This window comes from Convolutriloba macropyga, chromosome 10, assembly GCF_964194025.1.
Source record: "Convolutriloba macropyga chromosome 10, txConMacr16.3, whole genome shotgun sequence".
Classification (NCBI taxonomy): domain Eukaryota; kingdom Metazoa; phylum Xenacoelomorpha; order Acoela; family Convolutidae; genus Convolutriloba; species Convolutriloba macropyga.
In genome coordinates, this window is record NC_134477.1 from 45,218,840 (window position 1) to 45,242,972 (window position 24,133).

General features: G+C 35.1%; 1 protein-coding gene across 1 annotated transcript in view; it reads right to left on the reverse strand.

Annotated features, from left to right (window-relative positions):
- LOC142348161 (lactosylceramide 4-alpha-galactosyltransferase-like) overlaps positions 1-1,548 on the reverse strand; it is a 42,933-nt gene extending 41,385 nt beyond the window's left edge. The window contains exon 1 of the mRNA XM_075399391.1: positions 1,471-1,548. The gene's annotated coding sequence lies outside the window, so the exon portion shown is untranslated. The remainder of the gene's footprint in view (positions 1-1,470) is intronic.
- Between the last annotated feature and the right edge of the window lie 22,585 nt (positions 1,549-24,133).

Below are 24,133 nucleotides of genomic sequence, written 5' to 3' on the forward strand. Positions count from 1 at the left end.
TCAAGTCCCACGGGCCGCTGAGGCATGTCCAAATGATTTGATTGCGAATTAAATTATCCTTATTTTATAGAAAGATTAAAATCGGGGTGAAATGATAGAGGGTTAAAAGATGGAGGGGTTAAAAGACGGAGGGGTTAAATGATACAGTGGTGAATAAATCGGGGTTAATTGATAGGGGGTTAAGTAAATAGGGGTGAAAAAGCGGGACACCGATTTAAGTACAATGCTAGTTTTTTTTTCCTTAAATTTATCTGAAAGATGGTGAATGCGGGTTTTCTTAAAATTCATTTCAAATGTCGGCCACTGATTTTTCTTCGAACAAAACTTCAACGATTTTTCTATTTTCATTACAAGTTGTAATATCTGATTCCAATTTATATGATTCATCTCTCTCTTGAGTCATGATTTGATGTCAAATGAAAGGACATGTGAGCAAAAAAACAAATTCTGTCAAAATTTCCTGATTCTGTAAAAAAAAGTTGCGGAATATTTTTTAAAGAATATTTGCACGTAGGTTAGGAAGCATAACCCTAGTGATGAGTGAATTTAAAACTTGCAAGAATTTTGCAAGCTGATTCAAAACTTGCAAGATTCTTGCAAGAATCTTGCAAGATATCAATCAAGGCAAAAAAATAAATCAGGTTACAATTGTTGTAGAAAACATCTTTGAGGCAAATTATTGTTTATTGAGCAAATTACGAAACCGAATTCAATAAAAAAATTTTTAGCCCGGATTCAAAATCTTGCAAGAATCTTGCAAGAACCTTGCAAGTTTTTGAATTCTGAAAATTTTATGTTTGTATTTTTGGTAGCCTTGTTTGTGACCCCTTCGCGCATTAGTCTTAGCTCTTTCGGGTCTTTTTTCTCTTTGATGGCTAGAGACCAGGTACGCTCCTTATGGAGCACAGTAATGCACCGGCTCTAGACCTCAAAGAAGCTAAAAAAGGCTCACGCTAAAGCAAAGACAATCTTACTGCTGCAAAAATCTGCACCCTTTCTGTGTTTGCCCCCTTTCCCAGCGTTTGAATCGATAATCTTGCAAGATTCTTGCAAGTGAATCGAAAAACTTGCAAGAATCTTGCAAGCAACTTGGTACCCGTATGCATTCACTTGCAAGATTGCTTCCAAGTTGCTTGCAAGTTTTTCAATTCGGCGATCACTAGGGAACCCTGAGAATAAAAAAAAACGTCCATAAATACAGTATGGTACCAAAAAGCAACGTAAAGCAGGATTTCTCTTCTTTAGCCATATTCGTGTACGCGTCTTTAGTTGTTGCTTTTTTGTTCCATAGTGTATCAAAAAGTATTAGTGCAATTTTCAAGTGTTTTTATTATTTTTTTTCTCGTGTAGCAATAATGCAACGCAATCACTAGAGGCATCTACCAGTCCCAAAATGTACTCACTTTTGTCGTTGCGTTCCACATTTGTATCTTAATGATGTTTTAAGGAATATTCTTTTTGCCAAATTACCCTTCAGTGTTGTAAGATTTTTCGTTTGGCCGAACTTGAGCGGCCCGTGGAATTTGGTATGTGACTATAACCACCAACGTTAGATCAAATTAATAAACTAAGTGTGAAAAAAAGTGTGAAAAAAATCTTCAAGAGAATTTAATGAGTGATTTATTGACAAACAATAGAAGAGTATTTAAATTTCACGCATTAATATAATATGCTGATCGCTTTAGAAAAATCGGACATCTGTGGCATTTAACCAAATTGTGTTTAAACTTCTATTTATATCAACTATTTATAGTTTCACTTTCTCATAGCCACCCCCCCCCCAATTCTCATGTTATATATCCCTAAGTAAAGTGCTTCTAACCCTTTAAACTGGATCTCATTTTTCCTTAATTGGTTAGTTTCGAAGCAATGCCATATTTGGTTCCTTTTCCATCTAGGACGATAGATTATAATCATGATGAAAATTTCATTGATCTACACGTAGTATCTACACACATGCAGTACTTAAAATTAACCGTTTTAAATCTCTCGATTAAAAAATGCTTAATTGGAAAATACTCAGTGGAGTAAATAAACTGATACAATAGGAGTTAATAATTGTTGTTCCGACCCCAATAAAGTGGGAGGGAGCAACTTTATACTCAAATAGGTTTCTTTTTCAGTCATTTTTCGCCGATCGATATATTCATCCCACAGTATTGTGAGTGGTATCATTAGAACGCTTGTCAAGCGTGAACTTCATATTACAAAGATGTTCTTGAATATCACTTTTTCCAAGGAGTTATCCAAGGAGGTTCATATTTTTCGTAATTTTTGCTTACATTTTGATTATCTTTGCTGAAATATGATAAAAAAAATATTACCGATATTCTCATTTTTTAACGTTTAAAGATAGAATAGAGTTGACAAATAGTTTGAATCAACTGTCTTGCCAAAATTTGAAGCTATATTTTTAAAAATTCACCATTTTTTCGTTTTTTTTTTTTGATAAAAAGGCGTCAAATATGCCCATTTGTTCAACTTTGTTCAGTTTGTGCGGTTGTGCAAACATGAAATTTACTGAAACAACTTCCCTCATTCAGTTAAGTGCTAATTACACCTCTGGATAATATGAAAGGTTTCTTAAAATAACATTTTAGTTTATCTCGTTAGTTTAAACCGATATTTAAAATAATGCATAGTTTATTTCTGATACATTAAGATTTTCGTTTCCCAAAAAAACCATTACCCAACTTTTGAAATCAAAAAAGTTTTCTAACAACCGGGCAACAATAGCTAGGCCATCTTTGGTCTCATTCTTGTTTTCTTGCAATGAAAAATATTCGGATTGTATTCTGGAATTAACCCTTTTGAAATACTTTTTGCAATTTCTTTCATCCATATTAAAAGTAAGTACATTTTCAAATAAATTTCAAATATTATGTGCCAATAAGATGTAGTGAAAAAATATTGTGTTTTGTGAGTAAAACTCATGGTTCCTATGGCTCCGACATATTGTTTTCGTAAATTTTACTGGATTCATGAGTTTTGCCAGGAGTTGATGTTCTTGCTGTGGTCTTATGACTGAGCCTAATTTATCAAATGTCTAATTCGGTAACAATACAGCTATCAAAAAGAACTATCTTATGCTTTCGGCTGATACAATGGTTTTTTGGTAATATCACTCAATAAGTATCCAAAACTCAACATCCGTTTGTGATATATTGGTCAAATTAAACTTTTTGGTCAAATTAGCTTTATCGGCAACACTTGGAATATTTTTTGTGGAAAAGGAGAGTAAACAACAGTAATACAAGTTTTGGCCTAAATCTTAATTTTTATAGCTCAAAAAGTAATCGGAGTGTAGTGGGAGGCTGCAAAATTTGAAAAAAAGTTTTGCCTTTTTTTGTTTTTTTGTTAGTTGCAGACCAGAATAAATTGAAATCAAATGTCATTTTTGGCAGGTAAAATCTAAGTTCAAGGTGTGGTCAATGAACAAATGCAATAATTTGAGCTCACTGCATACGGTTTTTTTTGTGTTAAACACCATTAGCAAAAATTTGTTCAAGAAAATTTGAGTTCTGCCTGTATTCAGTGTCAATGTGTAGTCTTTGACTTAGACTCGTCAATGACAAGTAAAGTGGGCTTCCAGAGCACTAACAGTTGAACCATTTTTGAAATGAAAGCTTACGACTGTTATTCCCTCCGGTTTTTGAAATTTGTTTTCAAATAGAAAATAATGGTTATTTGAGATTTGCCAATTTCAATTTTATTTCAATTTTTTTGAGAGTTTCTTTTGTTGTCCTGTCCTATCATCACAGTAATTGTACCTTAAAGACAAGTTTCATATCACACTAACGCACCTGTAAAAAAGTGCAATTGATTATTTTCAAGGTTTTTTTTTGTTTATTTTTTATTTTTTAATGTTTATTAATATTTTGTGAATATATTTCGATCTAATAGGCTTCCACACCGTTTCGTCACAAAACTGAATTGGCTTTTTGATTTTTGCTCGTATTCGCACTTTATGCAGCATTATGAATAATGAAAGGTCTCAATGAATTGTAAGAAGCCAATGAACTGTTTCAGTTGAAAGCTAATTGCTTTCACGACTGTGATTTAAATTGTTTAAAAAATGTGTAGGCTTATTTTCTATTTGCACCCTTTTTGTTTTCCTGTCTACTTGTTATTTATTCTCAATAAACACAGTTCCTTTATATTTTCTGGTGAAAAGAGTCGGTATGTTAAATCTATCTGTACTATTTTGACTTTTAAGAACAAATAGATAGATATTCGGTTTTGGCTGTAAATAATGATTATTGTTGTTTGTCTCGTCTCTTATTTTCCCTATTGGCAGGTATCATCGGCTTTTTTTATTATCTATGGTTTCTGTTGCCCTGTGCTTAGAGCTTAAAGCAATTTTTTAAGTTGATAAAACAATGAATTTTGAATATTAATTGATGTTTTGAAAGTTTTCTATCTCTTCCTCATTTGGTGGTCAAACAAGTCAGAAAATTGGGTTATCGGGTCGGATAACTATGTGCGAACTCACATTATCGAGCCTCCGTTTTTATATGTGCTCCTTCAACGCCAGGAAACACGCAGACTAGATATGAGCCAGCTTAAGAGCTGACAAGGGAATTAAATATTAACCAAATAATTGAGGCAAAGGAAAAATTGTCAATTTTTTGTGTTTTAAATTTAGATGGGAAACAGAAATTCAAAACAGTAGATCTGCATCCCGGGTTGTTCTGGTCTATCGTAATTAAGATAGACCAAAATAACCCGAGATACCGATCTGCTGTTTTATATTTTTTCCCATCTAAAATTAAAACACAAAAAATTGACATTCATTTCTTTGCCTCAATTATTTTTTAAACAAATGATTTTATATTTACCTTTAATTTCTGAATTCAGTGTGTAACATGGTGACAGGAGTTGTACTCTGTTTTTACAGTAGGAATGTAGTCCCATTAGTGGACAGTTGTCATTGCTTTGATTGTCAGATCTACTATCGAGTCTACTATTTTAGAGTCACCCCCCTATCAGAAAGTTTTCCTCGTACTTGTGTTTTTTCCACCGATGGGGTACGTGTTTATGATGATAAAAAAGACGTACGTGTGGATACATGATGAGATAAAAGCTAAAATTTCCAATTTTGCTCGCACAAAATTGTCTTCTGATATTGAAATTATTTAAAAAATGGTTAGCTGTTGGTTGTATTGTTAGGCCGTTACCTAACCGGCTGCAAAGATTCGACAAAATAACTTGTATATTCATTTATGGTTCTGTTAAATCTTCTCTACACCTGGGCTAACACCTCATAAGGTCTGTTGATTTATTTGGAGTACTAGATTACAGAATACACAAACACAGGGGGGCGAATTAGAGAACTACGCCCTAACTATTTGAACTGAGAGAATTTCTAAGGCCAAAATAAAATTGCTGAATGCAAATTTCCTTCACCATGCAATTGTCTTCAACTATCATTAAATGAAGACGTGTTTAGTTTCTGTGGTATGCCCCAGGTTACCCACCTTAGACGAAACTTTGAAAACTTACTAAGACTTATAAGCTGCCGTAGAAAACTTACAAAACTTTGTACGGCACCGTATAAGGCCGTAATAAGTTTTCTACGGCACCGTAGCCAATTGATGTAAATACTGATTTTTAAATTCTAAATCCCTAAAATCAACTTTAAATCTATCGCTTATCTAATACAACTCACTTTTTCATCACTTTATGGCACTGGGTATAACTTTTTAAATCTCTGAAAAATTACAAAACTTAGTACGGTGCCTTATAAGGCCGTATCAAGTTTTGTAATTTTTCTAAGGTAAAGTTTTTGAACTTTAATTTGCTCTGCAAGTAGGCCTTGTGGTCAAAAAAATTACCTCGAAACAGTTCGAAGTTGCAAAAACTTCTTACGCTTCTTCTAAGGTCGTACCGAACACTTTGGAAGTCTAATGATATCTTTTGCAGTTCATGTCATTGATCAAGCAAAAAAAACGTTCAAAAATCCATCAAAAGCGTCAAAACTGAGATTTCGTTCCAAAGAAGACCAATGCTTACGTATTATGTCTCAAAGAAATGATTAGCTGTAAAATGAAGTTCGAAAAAAAAATTTGCGGTTTAAGTGAATCAGATAAAAGTAGCAATTTTTAAACATGAAACTGTCAGTACCACTTATATAGCTGGTGAATAATTCCTCAACTACAAATGCAGGGTTTACAAGAAGGAATTGAAAAAATATGTGTTTGATTCGCGTTCTGTTCAATTAAATCTGTTCTTTTTTCAGAGAAAAAATTTTTCAAGAAAAAAATTTTTTACTCAAAGTTGGGCTCATTTGAAAGTTCATTTTCGAGTTTTTTTGAGCATTCACAACCACTAAAGTCCTCTTGCAGATCTACAGTCAGATTACTAAAACTATGTAAAAGAATGATTGAACAAGAATAATCAAATGCGCAACAATAAATACGTTTGATCGCTTTAAAAAATTAAATCAAAATTTTCTATTTTTTGAAAGTTCTCTATAGTTTTGGCATCTAAATGGCTAATCAACAGTGCAATTTCTGGCCACTAGGCTTTCACTGCTTGCAATTGAATTTGTTTGTCCTGAAACTTTTTTGTTGAACTGTTACTCAGGATGGATTCCTGAAAACAATGTCCAATCTCAGATTTTATTGGCTGAGGTGTGCTTTTTTTAATCGAACAGGTTTTTCAGCGTACAATTTGTGTTTTCCAGACAATTCTCAAGTCCCTTAAGCTAACTATATCACTGGTTGCTGGTAATTCAACGTTTTTTCCAATTTATTATTTTTGTCAAATTTCTGTGTATGTTGTTTTGTATCAAAACTGATAAAACACCATAACCTTCATGGTGAGGTTTGAAAGTTTTTTCATCTCATCATGAAGAATTTACTTAACAAGAAACAAAAACAATTGGACTGAATTGCCTCGCAGAAACACGCCAGAGGCACCGTTTAACGCCGTCAAGAATGTTTTTCGGCATTTTTAAGCTTTAAAAAAAGCTGAAAAAATGTGGTATAATTGAGGTGTTTGTTAATATCTCTCGAAGTACTGTACAAAATTTGTTTGGCAATGTCGCGTGTTGTTGGTACTAAACTGTTTCTGTTTTCTCTGCTAACTGCAATGAAGCTGGTAAAGAGGTATTCAACTCCAAATTTGAAAAATTCAACATTTTTATTTTCATATAGACTTTATCGTCGATAACGTGTTTCAAATACTCGTTTTCGCAAAAATAGTTCAACAACCGTTCGAATAGTTCATTTTGAACCCAACAAAAGTGAGTGAACTGGTAAGCACTGAAAAAAGTAAAATAAAAGCATCCAGAGCGTTCTATCTCATGATATATATTATTTTTTTTGAATTTTAAAACTGTAAAAAATATTTTTCTTAGAGTCCCTTCATTATGAATCATTATTAGGTAGCAAGTACTATAAAAACCAGATTTATTTAGTTTGTTGAGAATGATAAACACATAGCTGCTGCAAAATAGTCAATCATTCGTTTTGTGTTCCGATAACAACGTTTTTCACTGATAAAATAGACACCTGCCGAAAATCCTAAATGGTCAAATTGCTCAACCTTGTAAACCCTTCTAAACTCATTTTATAGCAGAATGTGACATCTGTTGAAAATTACACAAGCTTGAAGCGCGATATAGAGCTCAAAATTTGGGAAAAACTGAAATCAGAATGAAAATTTTGTGATTTGTAAAAGTTGCAAACAAGTGAAGGTAAAGTTGATCAAGGACTGTTTTTGAAACTTTTTCAATAGGGTCTCACTCCCTAATAAACGCACAAGCAAAACAAATCCAACAGTGCACATATCTTACCATTTAAGACCTCATTTCGTTGTTTTTTTAATTATAAAACTGGTAAATATGAAGCAACTTTTTTTCATCCTTAATAATCCAAACAAAAATTTGTATTTCAAGGGAACTCAAACACCAAATTTTCATTTCAGAGCAGTCCTCATAGTGTCAATCAACGTCATACAACTTCATTTTTTGGAGGAACGCAGCACTTGAACTATGCTGCACTTTAAGAACTAAAAAAATAAGTGAAGATTTAAAAAAAATCCCGTTTTGTTTTTCAATTTGAAATGATGTAGTCGTTCTCGTAATGATCGTTGTTATTACTTAAAAATTGTGTTATTCACCCCTCTGTTGGGTCCCTGAAGCTATCTCAATCATAGAACAGGTTTTATTGTGTTTTTGATGGACATTTTGCATTGCTTTTCTTTAAATTTTTGTCTTTTCAGATACCGAAAGTCAGGTTACAGTTTATTGTTTCATCGATATCTCCTAAAGTACTGAATCAAATTCAACAAACGAGGTGGCATTTTGTTTCTATTGACCTGTTCCTGCTAGCCTATTGTAGTCTTTTTCTTGCGTCTGCCTGTGCAAATAACAATTAGGGTGTAAACTTAAAAAAAATATCATTTTAAGCGTTATTATGAATTTATGTGGTTTTTATTGTAATAAGGGTTGTTGTTACTTGCAAATTGTGTTATTTACGCTAGTGTCGGGTCCATGAAGCTATTTGAGTCAATAGTTTTTAGCAATTCAACAATTTTTCTGTTTTCACGATTTCATCAAATTTCTGTGGATGTTGTTTTATGTCAAAACACACAAAACATCATAACCTTCATGGTGAGGTGGGAAATTTTTTCCCACCTCACGATGAAGGTTTGCAGTGAACTAGAACGTGGAAGTGGACCAGAATTACACCCACAAATACGCCGGGAACGCTGTTTCACGTTGTTTTACGTCGGTTCCGGAGATCTTGGGCTTCGATTTTAGCCCAAAAAATGGGATACAGTACAGTATTTTGTTAATATCTTCTAAAGTACTGAACCAAATTAAACGGGAGTGGTCGCGTTTTGTTGGCACTGAACCCTTCTTGCTTGCAGTGTTTGGTTGGTTTCCCAAATCGGCCTAATCAAAAAGTTATTAATGTTCAAAGTTGAAATAGTTCGAATTTTTGGGCTATTCTGGGTGACCCAAATTTCGGTACAACAAAACACGCGATTTACCCAACAAGTGTTAGTGTTTTAGAATCCCCAGTTAGTGGGGAGTCTCCCCATATATATTTTGTATCCAGTTTTATGTAGTCCAGATGGTCAATTTTAGCGTTACATGAGCAGTACCTGTCCTATTTGCTCATTTGGTACGGCACCTTTATGTTGGAATATCTCCTCGTAGAGTGAACCGATTTTTGATCTGTTTGTTGATTTGAACTCAGCTTGAGCCGTACTTGAATCCCTGTAAATAGCGTTTTGTTTCTTTCAGCCGTTTTCGAGAAATTGGCCAGGACACATACCTCCATTTTGAGCTATTCGTGTCAGGTACTTTTGCTGTACCTACATGTTAGACCACTAAAACTAGCTCATTTAGACTCGATAGTTAGTTCGTTAGACTCGTTTGATAATGCTGATTGTCGCCATATATATTTTACACCCCATTTTATGTAGTTCAGAAGGTCAATTTTAGCTCTGAATATGGGGTATCCCTCTTCTGGGGTCAGTTGGTACGGTACCTTATTTTTGCTATAACTCCTCGAAGAATGCACCGATTGGGCTCATTTTTTAATATGATGCGTATCTCAAGCAGTGCTTCAAACTGTACTAAGGGCGTTGTTTTCTGTTCAGCCGTTTTAGAGAAATTGGCCAGTAAACTTGCCCTCGATTTTAGCGCCAGAAGAGGTTGTCACCAGCGGGTGACACCGCCGTTTTGACACCTTGAAGCTTTGAAGTGTGTTAGAAAAATTAGTGTTTTGAATATCCAGTCTAATGTAGATTCTGAATATGTATACTTTATATAGCGTTTTCTGATGTTTTGGTGTTCAATTTTAGCTCTGAAAGTGGTGTACCTCTCCTCTAGGGTTATTTGGTACGGTACCTTATTTTTGCTATAACTCCTTGAAGAATGCACCGACTGGGCTCTTTTTTTAATATAATGCGTATCTCAAGCAGTGCTACAAACCGTATTAAGGGCGTTTGTTTTTGTTCAGCCGTTTTTGAGAAATTGACCGGGAAACTTGACCCCAGATTGACCCCTGAGGAGGGGAAACACTACATTGATGACAATTTTACGGACATAGAGCTTACTTTCAGAGTTGTTTTAGTAGCTTGTTAGACTCAGTGTATGCCAGTGGTACTGTCAGCAAAATTTGGTTGTTTTAGTTAAATTATTTGTTTGACATATTTGTCATTTTGGATGATTCAGGTCACTTTTTTGGTCATTTGGTACCAAAGGCTCGATCGTTAATAACTCTGCGTACAGTAATTTTTTTTCCTATTGAGTTGCACAGTTAGAGAGCTCATTATGCGTGCTTTCTTTTGATATAATGAAACCTGCAAAAATATTCACCAGAAGTTGTAAATTTGTGTACGAGCATGGGAAACGTCCCTATTTTCGATCGGACTCGGTCGATTTTTGCTAATAACTCTGTGTATAGAGGGAACTTTTTCATTTTGTTTAGTGATATGAACAGCTTAGTTCAAGACGGTTTCAATGGTATACATGTCACATAGTGTTGTTTTCAAAAAGTAGTGAAATTAGCCCGCGAGTCGACCGTAATTTGGGTCATTTTGGACGTTTCTGACGTCCGTTCGTGACGTAACTTCATCGTAACTGATTCTCGTATCCATTGCAAAATGCATTTCCATGCTCTCTGAGTTCCATGGCATTGTTCCAGAACTCATGCCAAAATTTGGCGTTGGTCGGTTGGTGTTTTTTTGGGGGGGGTCGTTTGGGGGGTGGCGGTTTGGCGCCGGGTGGGGGGGGGGCGGTCGCTTGGTGGGGGTGGCCGTGCGTCTCGTGTGTTGTCTTTGATGTTCTTTTATGTGTACTAACCAAATGTTTTTTCAGAGTTTGTTTTTGCTTTGCTTCTCTTCTGTCTGCTGTCGTCTCCTGCCAGGTGAGTTCTTCCCGCTTCTTTGCTCGCTAGCTTGGCTAGCTGTTGCTTTCTTTCGGTCTGGTTTGCTCTGCACCGCAGAGCTGCGGTTTTCGGACCGGTTTTTTCGGTCCGTGTTCCCACATCGTGGGAATGTGTTCTTGCAAAGCAAGAAGGTTCGTTGAAGCTTTGCGCTCGTCTTGGATTTTCAGTTTTGCGCTTTTTTTGTTTGCTTCCGCTTTTTTTTGGTCTGGTTTGCTGTGCATCGCACAGCTTCGGTTTTTACAGCTTAGGACTTGTTCAAAGTTTTGATATTCTACCTAGGAGTGAAATAGTCCTAGTAGGCTCTGAAAAAGGGCTAATTGTTGATCTAGCTGGTCTGAGAAAAAAGTACTTAATACGTTGTCAAATTTCGAGCTCAAAAGTTTTTTTTTGCGTTTTCATAAAAAGTCGCTTTCCGTATAGTGAAGGACTTGTTCAAATAATTTGAGGGTCCATGTAGGAGTGTCATAGTCCTAGTAAGTACTGATAGAGGGATAATGGTTGATCTAGCTGGTCTGAGAAAAAAGTACTTAATACGTTGTCAAATTTCGAGCTCAAAAGTTATTCTTGTGCGTTTTCATAAAAAGTCTCTTTCAGTATAGTGAAGGACTTGTTCAAATAATTTGAGGGTCTATGTAGGAGTGTCATAGTCCTAGTAGGTTCTGATAGAGGGCTAGTTGTTGATCTAGCTGGTCTGATAAAAAAGGACTTAATACGTTGTCAAATTTCGAGCTCAAAAATTACTCTTGTGCGTTTTCATAAAGTCTCTTTCAGTATAGTGAAGGACTTGTTCAAATAATTTGAGGGTCTATGTAGGAGTGTCATATTCCTACTAAGTTCTGATAGAGGGCTAATTGTTGATCTAGCTGGTCTGAGAAAAAAGTACTTAATACGTTGTCAAATTTCGAGCTCAAAAATTACTCTTTTGCGTTTTCATAAAAAGTCTATTTCAGTATAGTGAAGGACTTGTTCAAATAATTTGAGGGTCTATGCAGGAGTGTCATAGTCCTAGTAGGTTCTGATAGAGGGCTAATTGTTGATCTAGCTGGTCTGAGAAAAAAGTACTTAATACCTTGTCAAATTTCGAGCTCAAAAATTACTCTTGTGCGTTTTCATAAAAAGTCTCTTTCAGTATAGTGAAGGACTTGTTCAAATAATTTGAGGGTCTATGTAGGAGTGTCATAGTCCTAGTAGGTTCTGATAGAGGGCTAATTGTTGATCTAGCTGGTCTGAGAAAAAAGTACTTAATACGTTGTCAAATTTCGAGCTCAAAAATTACTCTTGTGCGTTTTCATAAAAAGTCTATTTTAGTATAGTGAAGGACTTGTTCAAATAATTTGAGGGTCTATGTAGGAGTGTCATAGTCCTAGTAGGTTCTGATAGAGGGCTAATTGTTGATCTAGCTGGTCTGAGAAAAAAGTACTTAATACGTTGTCAAATTTCGAGCTCAAAAATTACTCTTGTGCGTTTTCATAAAAAGTCTCTTTCAGTATAGTGAAGGACTTGTTCAAATAATTTGAGGGTCTATGTAGGAGTGTCATAGTCCTAGTAGGTTCTGATAGAGGGCTAATTGTTGATCTAGCTGGTCTGAGAAAAAAGTACTTAATACGTTGTCAAATTTCGAGCTCAAAAATTACTCTTGTGCGTTTTCATAAAAAGTCTATTTTAGTATAATGAAGGACTTGTTCAAATAATTTGAGGGTCTATGTAGGAGTGTCATAGTCCTAGTAGGTTCTGATAGAGGGCTAATTGTTGATCTAGCTGGTCTGAGAAAAAAGTACTTAATACGTTGTCAAATTTCGAGCTCAAAAATTACTCTTGTGCGTTTTCATAAAAAGTCTCTTTCAGTATAGTGAAGGACTTGTTCAAATAATTTGAGGGTCTATGTAGGAGTGTCATAGTCCTAGTAGGTTCTGATAGAGGGCTAATTGTTGATCTAGCTGGTCTGAGAAAAAAGTACTTAATACGTTGTCAAATTTCGAGCTCAAAAATTACTCTTGTGCGTTTTCATAAAAAGTCTATTTTAGTATAATGAAGGACTTGTTCAAATAATTTGAGGGTCTCTGTAGGAGTGTCATAGTCCTAGTAGGTTCTGATAGAGGGCTAATTGTTGATCTAGCTGGTCTGAGAAAAAAGTACTTAATACGTTGTCAAATTTCGAGCTCAAAAATTACTCTTGTGCGTTTTCATAAAAAGTCTATTTCAGTATAGTGAAGGACTTGTTCAAATAATTTGAGGGTCTATGTAGGAGTGTCATAGTCCTAGTAGGTTCTGATAGAGGGCTAATTGTTGATCTAGCTGGTCTGAGAAAAAAGTACTTAATACGTTGTCAAATTTCGAGCTCAAAAATTACTCTTGTGCGTTTTCATAAAAAGTCTCTTTCAGTATAGTGAAGGACTTGTTCAAATAATTTGAGGGTCTATGTAGGAGTGTCATAGTCCTAGTAGGTTCTGATAGAGGGCTAATTGTTGATCTAGCTGGTCTGAGAAAAAAGTACTTAATACGTTGTCAAATTTCGAGCTCAAAAATTACTCTTGTGCGTTTTCATAAAAAGTCTCTTTCAGTATAGTGAAGGACTTGTTCAAATAATTTGAGGGTCTATGTAGGAGTGTCATAGTCCTAGTAGGTTCTGATAGAGGGCTAATTGTTGATCTAGCTGGTCTCAGAAAAAAGTACTTAATACGTTGTCAAATTTCGAGCTCAAAAATTACTCTTGTGCGTTTTCATAAAAAGTCTCTTTCAGTATAGTGAAGGACTTGTTCAAATAATTTGAGGGTCTATGTAGGAGTGTCATAGTCCTAGTAGGTTCTGATAGAGGGCTAATTGTTGATCTAGCTGGTCTGAGAAAAAAGTACTTAATACGTTGTCAAATTTCGAGCTCAAAAATTACTCTTGTGCGTTTTCATAAAAAGTCTCTTTCAGTATAGTGAAGGACTTGTTCAAATAATTTGAGGGTCTATGTAGGAGTGTCATAGTCCTAGTAGGTTCTGATAGAGGTCTAATTGTTGATCTAGCTGGTCTGAGAAAAAAGTACTTAATACGTTGTCAAATTTCGAGCTCAAAAATTACTCTTGTGCGTTTTCATAAAAAGTCTCTTTCAGTATAGTGAAGGACTTGTTCAAATAATTTGAGGGTCTCTGTAGGAGTGTCATAGTCCTAGTAGGTTCTGATAGAGGGCTAATTGTTGATCTAGCTGGTCTGAGAAAAAAGTACTTAATACGTTGTCAAATTTCGAGCTCAAAAATTACTCTTGTGCGTTTTCATAAAAAGTCTATTTTAGTATAATGAAGGACTTGTTCAAATAATTTGAGGGTCTCTGTAGGAGTGTCATAGTCCTAGTAGGTTCTGATAGAGGGATAATTGTTGATCTAGCTGGTCTGAGAAAAAAGAACTTAATACGTTGTCAAATTTCGAGCTCAAAAATTACTCTTGTGCGTTTTCATAAAAAGTCTATTTTAGTATAATGAAGGACTTGTTCAAATAATTTGAGGGTCTATGTAGGAGTGTCATAGTCCTAGTAGGTTCTGATAGAGGGCTAATTGTTGATCTAGCTGGTCTGAGAAAAAAGTACTTAATACGTTGTCAAATTTCGAGCTCAAAAATTACTCTTGTGCGTTTTCATAAAAAGTCTATTTCAGTATAGTGAAGGACTTGTTCAAATAATTTGAGGGTCTATGTAGGAGTGTCATAGTCCTAGTAGGTTCTGATAGAGGGCTAATTGTTGATCTAGCTGGTCTGAGAAAAAAGTACTTAATACGTTGTCAAATTTCGAGCTCAAAAATTACTCTTGTGCGTTTTCATAAAAAGTCTCTTTCAGTATAGTGAAGGACTTGTTCAAATAATTTGAGGGTCTATGTAGGAGTGTCATAGTCCTAGTAGGTTCTGATAGAGGGCTAATTGTTGATCTAGCTGGTCTGAGAAAAAAGTACCTAATACGTTGTCAAATTTCGAGCTCAAAAATTACTCTTGTGCGTTTTCATAAAAAGTCTCTTTCAGTATAGTGAAGGACTTGTTCAAATAATTTGAGGGCCTATGTAGGAGTGTCATAGTCCTAGTAGGTTCTGATAGAGGGCTAATTGTTGATCTAGCTGGTCTCAGAAAAAAGTACTTAATACGTTGTCAAATTTCGAGCTCAAAAATTACTCTTGTGCGTTTTCATAAAAAGTCTCTTTCAGTATAGTGAAGGACTTGTTCAAATAATTTGAGGGTCTATGTAGGAGTGTCATAGTCCTAATAGGTTCTGATAGAGGGCTAATTGTTGATCTAGCTGGTCTGAGAAAAAAGTGCTTAATACGTTGTCAAATTTCGAGCTCAAAAATTACTCTTGTGCGTTTTCATAAAAAGTCTCTTTCAGTATAGTGAAGGACTTGTTCAAATAATTTGAGGGTCTATGTAGGAGTGTCATAGTCCTAATAGGTTCTGATAGAGGGCTAATTGTTGATCTAGCTGGTCTGAGAAAAAAGTACTTAATACGTTGTCAAATTTCGAGCTCAAAAATTACTCTTGTGCGTTTTCATAAAAAGTCTCTTTCAGTATAGTGAAGGACTTGTTCAAATAATTTGAGGGTCTATGTAGGAGTGTCATAGTCCTAGTAGGTTCTGATAGAGGGCTAATTGTTGATCTAGCTGGTCTGAGAAAAAAGTACTTAATACGTTGTCAAATTTCGAGCTCAAAAATTACTCTTGTGCGTTTTCATAAAAAGTCTCTTTCAGTATAGTGAAGGACTTGTTCAAATAATTTGAGGGTCTATGTAGGAGTGTCATAGTCCTAATAGGTTCTGATAGAGGGCTAATTGTTGATCTAGCTGGTCTGAGAAAAAAGTACTTAATACGTTGTCAAATTTCGAGCTCAAAAATTACTCTTGTGCGTTTTCATAAAAAGTCTCTTTCAGTATAGTGAAGGACTTGTTCAAATAATTTGAGGGTCTATGTAGGAGTGTCATAGTCCTAGTAGGTTCTGATAGAGGGCTAATTGTTGATCTAGCTGGTCTGAGAAAAAAGTACTTAATACGTTGTCAAATTTCGAGCTCAAAAATTACTCTTGTGCGTTTTCATAAAAAGTCTCTTTCAGTATAGTGAAGGACTTGTTCAAATAATTTGAGGGTCTATGTAGGAGTGTCATAGTCCTAATAGGTTCTGATAGAGGGCTAATTGTTGATCTAGCTGGTCTGAGAAAAAAGTACTTAATACGTTGTCAAATTTCGAGATCAAAAATTACTCTTGTGCGTTTTCATAAAAAGTCTCTTTCAGTATAGTGAAGGACTTGTTCAAATAATTTGAGGGTCTATGTAGGAGTGTCATAGTCCTAGTAGGTTCTGATAGAGGGCTAATTGTTGATCGAGCTGGTCTGAGAAAAAAGTACTTAATACGTTGTCAAATTTCGAGCTCAAAAATTACTCTTGTGCGTTTTCATAAAAAGTCTCTTTCAGTATAGTGAAGGACTTGTTCAAATAATTTGAGGGTCTATGTAGGAGTGTCATAGTCTTAGTAGGTTCTGATAGAGGGATAATTGTTGATCTAGCTGGTCTGAGAAAAAAGTACTTAATACGTTGTCAAATTTCGAGCTCAAAAATTACTCTTGTGCGTTTTCATAAAAAGTCTCTTTCAGTATAGTGAAGGACTTGTTCAAATAATTTGAGGGTCTATGTAGGAGTGTCATAGTCCTAGTAGGTTCTGATAGAGGGATAATTGTTGATCTAGTTGGTCTGAGAAAAAAGTACTTAATACGTTGTCAAATTTCGAGCTCAAAAATTACTCTTGTGCGTTTTCATAAAAAGTCTCTTTCAGTATAGTGATGGACTTGTTCAAATAATTTGAGGGTCTATGTAGGAGTGTCATAGTCCTAGTAGGTTGCGATAGAGGGATAATTGTTGATCTAGCTTGTCTGAGAAAAAAGTACTTAATACGTTGTCAAATTTCGAGCTCAAAAATTACTCTTGTGCGTTTTCATAAAAAGTCTCTTTCAGTATAGTGAAGGTTTTGTTCAAATAATTTGAGGGTCTATGTAGGAGTGTCATAGTCCTAGTAGGTTCTGATAGACGGCTAATTGTTGATCTAGCTGGTCTGAGAAAAAAGTACTTAATACGTTGTCAAATTTCGAGCTCAAAAATTACTCTTGTGCGTTTTCATAAAAAGTCTCTTTCAGTATAGTGAAGGACTTGTTCAAATAATTTGAGGGTCTATGTAGGAGTGTCATAGTCCTAGTAGGTTCTGATAGAGGGCTAATTGTTGATCTAGCTGGTCTGAGAAAAAAGTACTTAATACGTTGTCAAATTTCGAGCTCAAAAATTACTCTTGTGCGTTTTCATAAAAAGTCTCTTTCAGTATAGTGAAGGACTTGTTCAAATAATTTGAGGGTCTATGTAGGAGTGTCATAGTCCTAGTAGGTTCTGATAGAGGGCTAATTGTTGATCTAGCTGGTCTGAGAAAAAGTACTTAATACGTTGTCAAATTTCGAGCTCAAAAATTACTCTTGTGCGTTTTCATAAAAAGTCTATTTTAGTATAATGAAGGACTTGTTCAAATAATTTGAGGGTCTCTGTAGGAGTGTCATAGTCCTAGTAGGTTCTGATAGAGGGATAATTGTTGATCTTGCTGGTCTGAGAAAAAAGAACTTAATACGTTGTCAAATTTCGAGCTCAAAAATTACTCTTGTGCGTTTTCATAAAAAGTCTATTTTAGTATAATGAAGGACTTGTTCAAATAATTTGAGGGTCTCTGTAGGAGTGTCATAGTCCTAGTAGGTTCTGATAGAGGGATAATTGTTGATCTAGCTGGTCTGAGAAAAAAGTACTTAATACGTTGTCAAATTTCGAGCTCAAAAATTACTCTTGTGCGTTTTCATAAAAAGTCTCTTTCAGTATAGTGATGGACTTGTTCAAATAATTTGAGGGTCTATGTAGGAGTGTCATAGTCCTAGTAGGTTGCGATAGAGGGATAATTGTTGATCTAGCTGGTCTGAGAAAAAAGTACTTAATACGTTGTCAAATTTCGAGCTCAAAAATTACTCTTGTGCGTTTTCATAAAAAGTCTCTTTCAGTATAGTGAAGGACTTGTTCAAATAATTTGAGGGTCTATATAGTAGTGTCATAGTCCTAGTAGGTTCTGATAGAGGGCTAATTGTTGATCTAGCTGGTCTGAGAAAAAAGTACTTAATACGTTGTCAAATTTCGAGCTCAAAAATTACTCTTGTGCGTTTTCATAAAAAGTCTATTTTAGTATAATGAAGGACTTGTTCAAATAATTTGAGGGTCTCTGTAGGAGTGTCATAGTCCTAGTAGGTTCTGATAGAGGGATAATTGTTGATCTAGCTGGTCTGAGAAAAAAGAACTTAATACGTTGTCAAATTTCGAGCTCAAAAATTACTCTTGTGCGTTTTCATAAAAAGTCTATTTTAGTATAATGAAGGACTTGTTCAAATAATTTGAGGGTCTCTGTAGGAGTGTCATAGTCCTAGTAGGTTCTGATAGAGGGATAATTGTTGATCTAGCTGGTCTGAGAAAAAAGTACTTAATACGTTGTCAAATTTCGAGCTCAAAAATTACTCTTGTGCGTTTTCATAAAAAGTCTATTTTAGTATAATGAAGGACTTGTTCAAATAATTTGAGGGTCTCTGTAGGAGTGTCATAGTCCTAGTAGGTTCTGATAGAGGGATAATTGTTGATCTAGCTGGTCTGAGAAAAAAGTACTTAATACGTTGTCAAATTTCGAGCTCAAAAATTACTCTTGTGCGTTTTCATAAAAAGTCTCTTTCAGTATAGTGAAGGACTTGTTCAAATAATTTGAGGGTCTATGTAGGAGTGTCATAGTTTTAGTAGGTTCTGATAGAGGGATAATTGTTGATCTAGCTGGTCTGAGAAAAAAGTACTTAATACGTTGTCAATTTCGAGCTCAAAAATTACTCTTGTGCGTTTTCATAAAAAGTCTCTTTCAGTATAGTGAAGGACTTGTTATAATAATTTGAGGGTCTATGTAGGAGTGTCATAGTCCTAGTAGGTTCTGATAGAGGGATAATTGTTGATCTAGCTGGTCTGAGAAAAAAGTACTTAATACGTTGTCAAATTTCGAGCTCAAAAATTACTCTTGTGCGTTTTCATAAAAAGTCTCTTTCAGTATAGTGATGGACTTGTTCAAATAATTTGAGGGTCTATGTAGGAGTGTCATAGTCCTAGTAGGTTCTGATAGAGGGATAATTGTTGATCTAGCTGGTCTGAGAAAAAAGTACTTAATACGTTGTCAAATTTCGAGCTCAAAAATTACTCTTGTGCGTTTTCATAAAAAGTCTATTTTAGTATAATGAAGGACTTGTTCAAATAATTTGAGGGTCTCTGTAGGAGTGTCATAGTCCTAGTAGGTTCTGATAGAGGGATAATTGTTGATCTAGCTGGTCTGAGAAAAAAGTACTTAATACGTTGTCAAATTTCGAGCTCAAAAATTACTCTTGTGCGTTTTCATAAAAAGTCTCTTTCAGTATAGTGAAGGACTTGTTCAAATAATTTGAGGGTCTATGTAGGAGTGTCATAGTCCTAGTAGGTTCTGATAGAGGGATAATTGTTGATCTAGCTGGTCTGAGAAAAAAGTACTTAATACGTTGTCAATTTCGAGCTCAAAAATTACTCTTGTGCGTTTTCATAAAAAGTCTCTTTCAGTATAGTGAAGGACTTGTTATAATAATTTGAGGGTCTATGTAGGAGTGTCATAGTCCTAGTAGGTTCTGATAGAGGGATAATTGTTGATCTAGCTGGTCTGAGAAAAAAGTACTTAATACGTTGTCAAATTTCGAGCTCAAAAATTACTCTTGTGCGTTTTCATAAAAAGTCTCTTTCAGTATAGTGATGGACTTGTTCAAATAATTTGAGGGTCTATGTAGGAGTGTCATAGTCCTAGTAGGTTCTGATAGAGGGATAATTGTTGATCTAGCTGGTCTGAGAAAAAAGTACTTAATACGTTGTCAAATTTCGAGCTCAAAAATTACTCTTGTGCGTTTTCATAAAAAGTCTATTTTAGTATAATGAAGGACTTGTTCAAATAATTTGAGGGTCTCTGTAGGAGTGTCATAGTCCTAGTAGGTTCTGATAGAGGGATAATTGTTGATCTAGCTGGTCTGAGAAAAAAGTACTTAATACGTTGTCAAATTTCGAGCTCAAAAATTACTCTTGTGCGTTTTCATAAAAAGTCTCTTTCAGTATAGTGAAGGACTTGTTCAAATAATTTGAGGGTCTATGTAGGAGTGTCATAGTTTTAGTAGGTTCTGATAGAGGGATAATTGTTGATCTAGCTGGTCTGAGAAAAAAGTACTTAATACGTTGTCAAATTTCGAGCTCAAAAATTACTCTTGTGCGTTTTCATAAAAAGTCTCTTTCAGTATAGTGAAGGACTTGTTATAATAATTTGAGGGTCTATGTAGGAGTGTCATAGTCCTAGTAGGTTCTGATAGAGGGATAATTGTTGAACTAGCTGGTCTGAGAAAAAAGTACTTAATACGTTGTCAAATTTCGAGCTCAAAAATTACTCTTGTGCGTTTTCATAAAAAGTCTCTTTCAGTATAGTGATGGACTTGTTCAAATAATTTGAGGGTCTATGTAGGAGTGTCATAGTCCTAGTAGGTTCTGATAGAGGGATAATTGTTGATCTAGCTGGTCTGAGAAAAAAGTACTTAATACGTTGTCAAATTTCGAGCTCAAAAATTACTCTTGTGCGTTTTCATAAAAAGTCTATTTTAGTATAATGAAGGACTTGTTCAAATAATTTGAGGGTCTCTGTAGGAGTGTCATAGTCCTAGTAGGTTCTGATAGAGGGATAATTGTTGATCTAGCTGGTCTGAGAAAAAAGAACTTAATACGTTGTCAAATTTCGAGCTCAAAAATTACTCTTGTGCGTTTTCATAAAAAGTCCATTTTAGTATAATGAAGGACTTGTTCAAATAATTTGAGGGTCTATGTAGGAGTGTCATAGTCCTAGTAGGTTCTGATAGAGGGCTAATTGTTGATCTAGCTGGTCTGAGAAAAAAGTACTTAATACGTTGTCAAATTTCGAGCTCAAAAATTACTCTTGTGCGTTTTCATAAAAAGTCTATTTCAGTATAGTGAAGGACTTGTTCAAATAATTTGAGGGTCTATGTAGGAGTGTCATAGTCCTAGTAGTTTCTGATAGAGGGCTAATTGTTGATCTAGCTGGTCTGAGAAAAAAGTACTTAATACGTTGTCAAATTTCGAGCTCAAAAATTACTCTTGTGCGTTTTCATAAAAAGTCTCTTTCAGTATAGTGAAGGACTTGTTCAAATAATTTGAGGGTCTATGTAGGAGTGTCATAGTCCTAGTAGGTTCTGATAGAGGGATAATTGTTGATCTAGCTGGTCTGAGAAAAAAGTACTTAATACGTTGTCAAATTTCGAGCTCAAAAATTACTCTTGTGCGTTTTCATAAAAAGTCTCTTTCAGTATAGTGAAGGACTTGTTCAAATAATTTGAGGGTCTATGTAGGAGTGTCATAGTCCTAGTAGGTTCTGATAGAGGGCTAATTGTTGATCTAGCTGGTCTGAGAAAAAAGTACTTAATACGTTGTCAAATTTCGAGCTCAAAAATTACTCTTGTGCGTTATCATAAAAAGTCTCTTTCAGTATAGTGAAGGACTTGTTCAAATAATTTGAGGGTCTATGTAGGAGTGTCATAGTCCTAGTAGGTTCTGATAGAGGGCTAATTGTTGATCTAGCTGGTCTCAGAAAAAAGTACTTAATACGTTGTCAAATTTCGAGCTCAAAAATTACTCTTGTGCGTTTTCATAAAAAGTCTCTTTCAGTATAGTGAAGGACTTGTTCAAATAATTTGAGGGTCTATGTAGGAGTGTCATTGTCCTAATAGGTTCTGATAGAGGGCTAATTGTTGATCTAGCTGGTCTGAGAAAAAAGTACTTAATACGTTGTCAAATTTCGAGCTCAAAAATTACTCTTGTGCGTTTTCATAAAAAGTCTCTTTCAGTATAGTGAAGGACTTGTTCAAATAATTTGAGGGTCTATGTAGGAGTGTCATAGTCCTAGTAGGTTCTGATAGAGGGCTAATTGTTGATCTAGCTGGTCTGAGAAAAAAGTACTTAATACGTTGTCAAATTTCGAGCTCAAAAATTACTCTTGTGCGTTTTCATAAAAAGTCTCTTTCAGTATAGTGAAGGACTTGTTCAAATAATTTGAGGGTCTATGTAGTAGTGTCATAGTCCTAATAGGTTCTGATAGAGGGCTAATTGTTGATCTAGCTGGTCTGAGAAAAAAGTACTTAATACGTTGTCAAATTTCGAGCTCAAAAATTACTCTTGTGCGTTTTCATAAAAAGTCTCTTTCAGTATAGTGAAGGACTTGTTCAAATAATTTGAGGGTCTATGTAGGAGTGTCATAGTCCTAGTAGGTTCTGATAGAGGGATAATTGTTGATCTAGCTGGTCTGAGAAAAAAGTACTTAATACGTTGTCAAATTTCGAGCTCAAAAATTACTCTTGTGCGTTTTCATAAAAAGTCTCTTTCAGTATAGTGAAGGACTTGTTCAAATAATTTGAGGGTCTATGTAGGAGTGTCATAGTCCTAGTAGGTTCTGATAGAGGGCTAATTGTTGATCTAGCTCGTCTGAGAAAAAAGTACTTAATACGTTGTCAAATTTCGAGCTCAAAAATTACTCTTGGGCGTTTTCATAAAAAGTCTCTTTCAGTATAGTGAAGGACTTGTTCAAATAATTTGAGGGTCTATGTAGGAATGTCATAGTCCTAGTAGGTTCTGATAGAGGTCTAATTGTTGATCTAGCTGGTCTGAGAAAAAAGTACTTAATACGTTGTCAAATTTCGAGCTCAAAAATTACTCTTGTGCGTTTTCATAAAAAGTCTCTTTCAGTATAGTGAAGGACTTGTTCAAATAATTTGAGGGTCTCTGTAGGAGTGTCATAGTCCTAGTAGGTTCTGATAGAGGGATAATTGTTGATCTAGCTGTTCTGAGAAAAAAAGAACTTAATACGTTGTCAAATTTCGAGCTCAAAAATTACTCTTGTGCGTTTTCATAAAAAGTCTATTTTAGTATAATGAAGGACTTGTTCAAATAATTTGAGGGTCTATGTAGGAGTGTCATAGTCCTAGTAGGTTCTGATAGAGGGCTAATTGTTGATCTAGCTGGTCTGAGAAAAAAGTACTTAATACGTTGTCAAATTTCGAGCTCAAAAATTACTCTTGTGCGTTTTCATAAAAAGTCTATTTCAGTATAGTGAAGGACTTGTTCAAATAATTTGAGGGTCTATGTAGGAGTGTCATAGTCCTAGTAGTTTCTGATAGAGGGCTAATTGTTGATCTAGCTGGTCTGAGAAAAAAGTACTTAATACGTTGTCAAATTTCGAGCTCAAAAATTACTCTTGTGCGTTTTCATAAAAAGTCTCTTTCAGTATAGTGAAGGACTTGTTCAAATAATTTGAGGGTCTATGTAGGAGTGTCATAGTCCTAGTAGGTTCTGATAGAGGGCTAATTGTTGATCTAGCTGGTCTGAGAAAAAAGTACTTAATACGTTGTCAAATTTCGAGCTCAAAAATTACTCTTGTGCGTTTTCATAAAAAGTCTCTTTCAGTATAGTGAAGGACTTGTTCAAATAATTTGAGGGTCTATGTAGGAGTGTCATAGTCCTAGTAGGTTCTGATAGAGGGCTAATTGTTGATCTAGCTGGTCTCAGAAAAAAGTACTTAATACGTTGTCAAATTTCGAGCTCAAAAATTACTCTTGTGCGTTTTCATAAAAAGTCTCTTTCAGTATAGTGAAGGACTTGTTCAAATAATTTGAGGGTCTATGTAGGAGTGTCATAGTCCTAATAGGTTCTGATAGAGGGCTAATTGTTGATCTAGCTGGTCTGAGAAAAAAGTACTTAATACGTTGTCAAATTTCGAGCTCAAAAATTACTCTTGTGCGTTTTCATAAAAAGTCTCTTTCAGTATAGTGAAGGACTTGTTCAAATAATTTGAGGGTCTATGTAGGAGTGTCATAGTCCTAGTAGGTTCTGATAGAGGGCTAATTGTTGATCTAGCTGGTCTGAGAAAAAAGTACTTAATACGTTGTCAAATTTCGAGCTCAAAAATTACTCTTGTGCGTTTTCATAAAAAGTCTCTTTCAGTATAGTGAAGGACTTGTTCAAATAATTTGAGGGTCTATGTAGGAGTGTCATAGTCTTAGTAGGTTCTGATAGAGGGATAATTGTTGATCTAGCTGGTCTGAGAAAA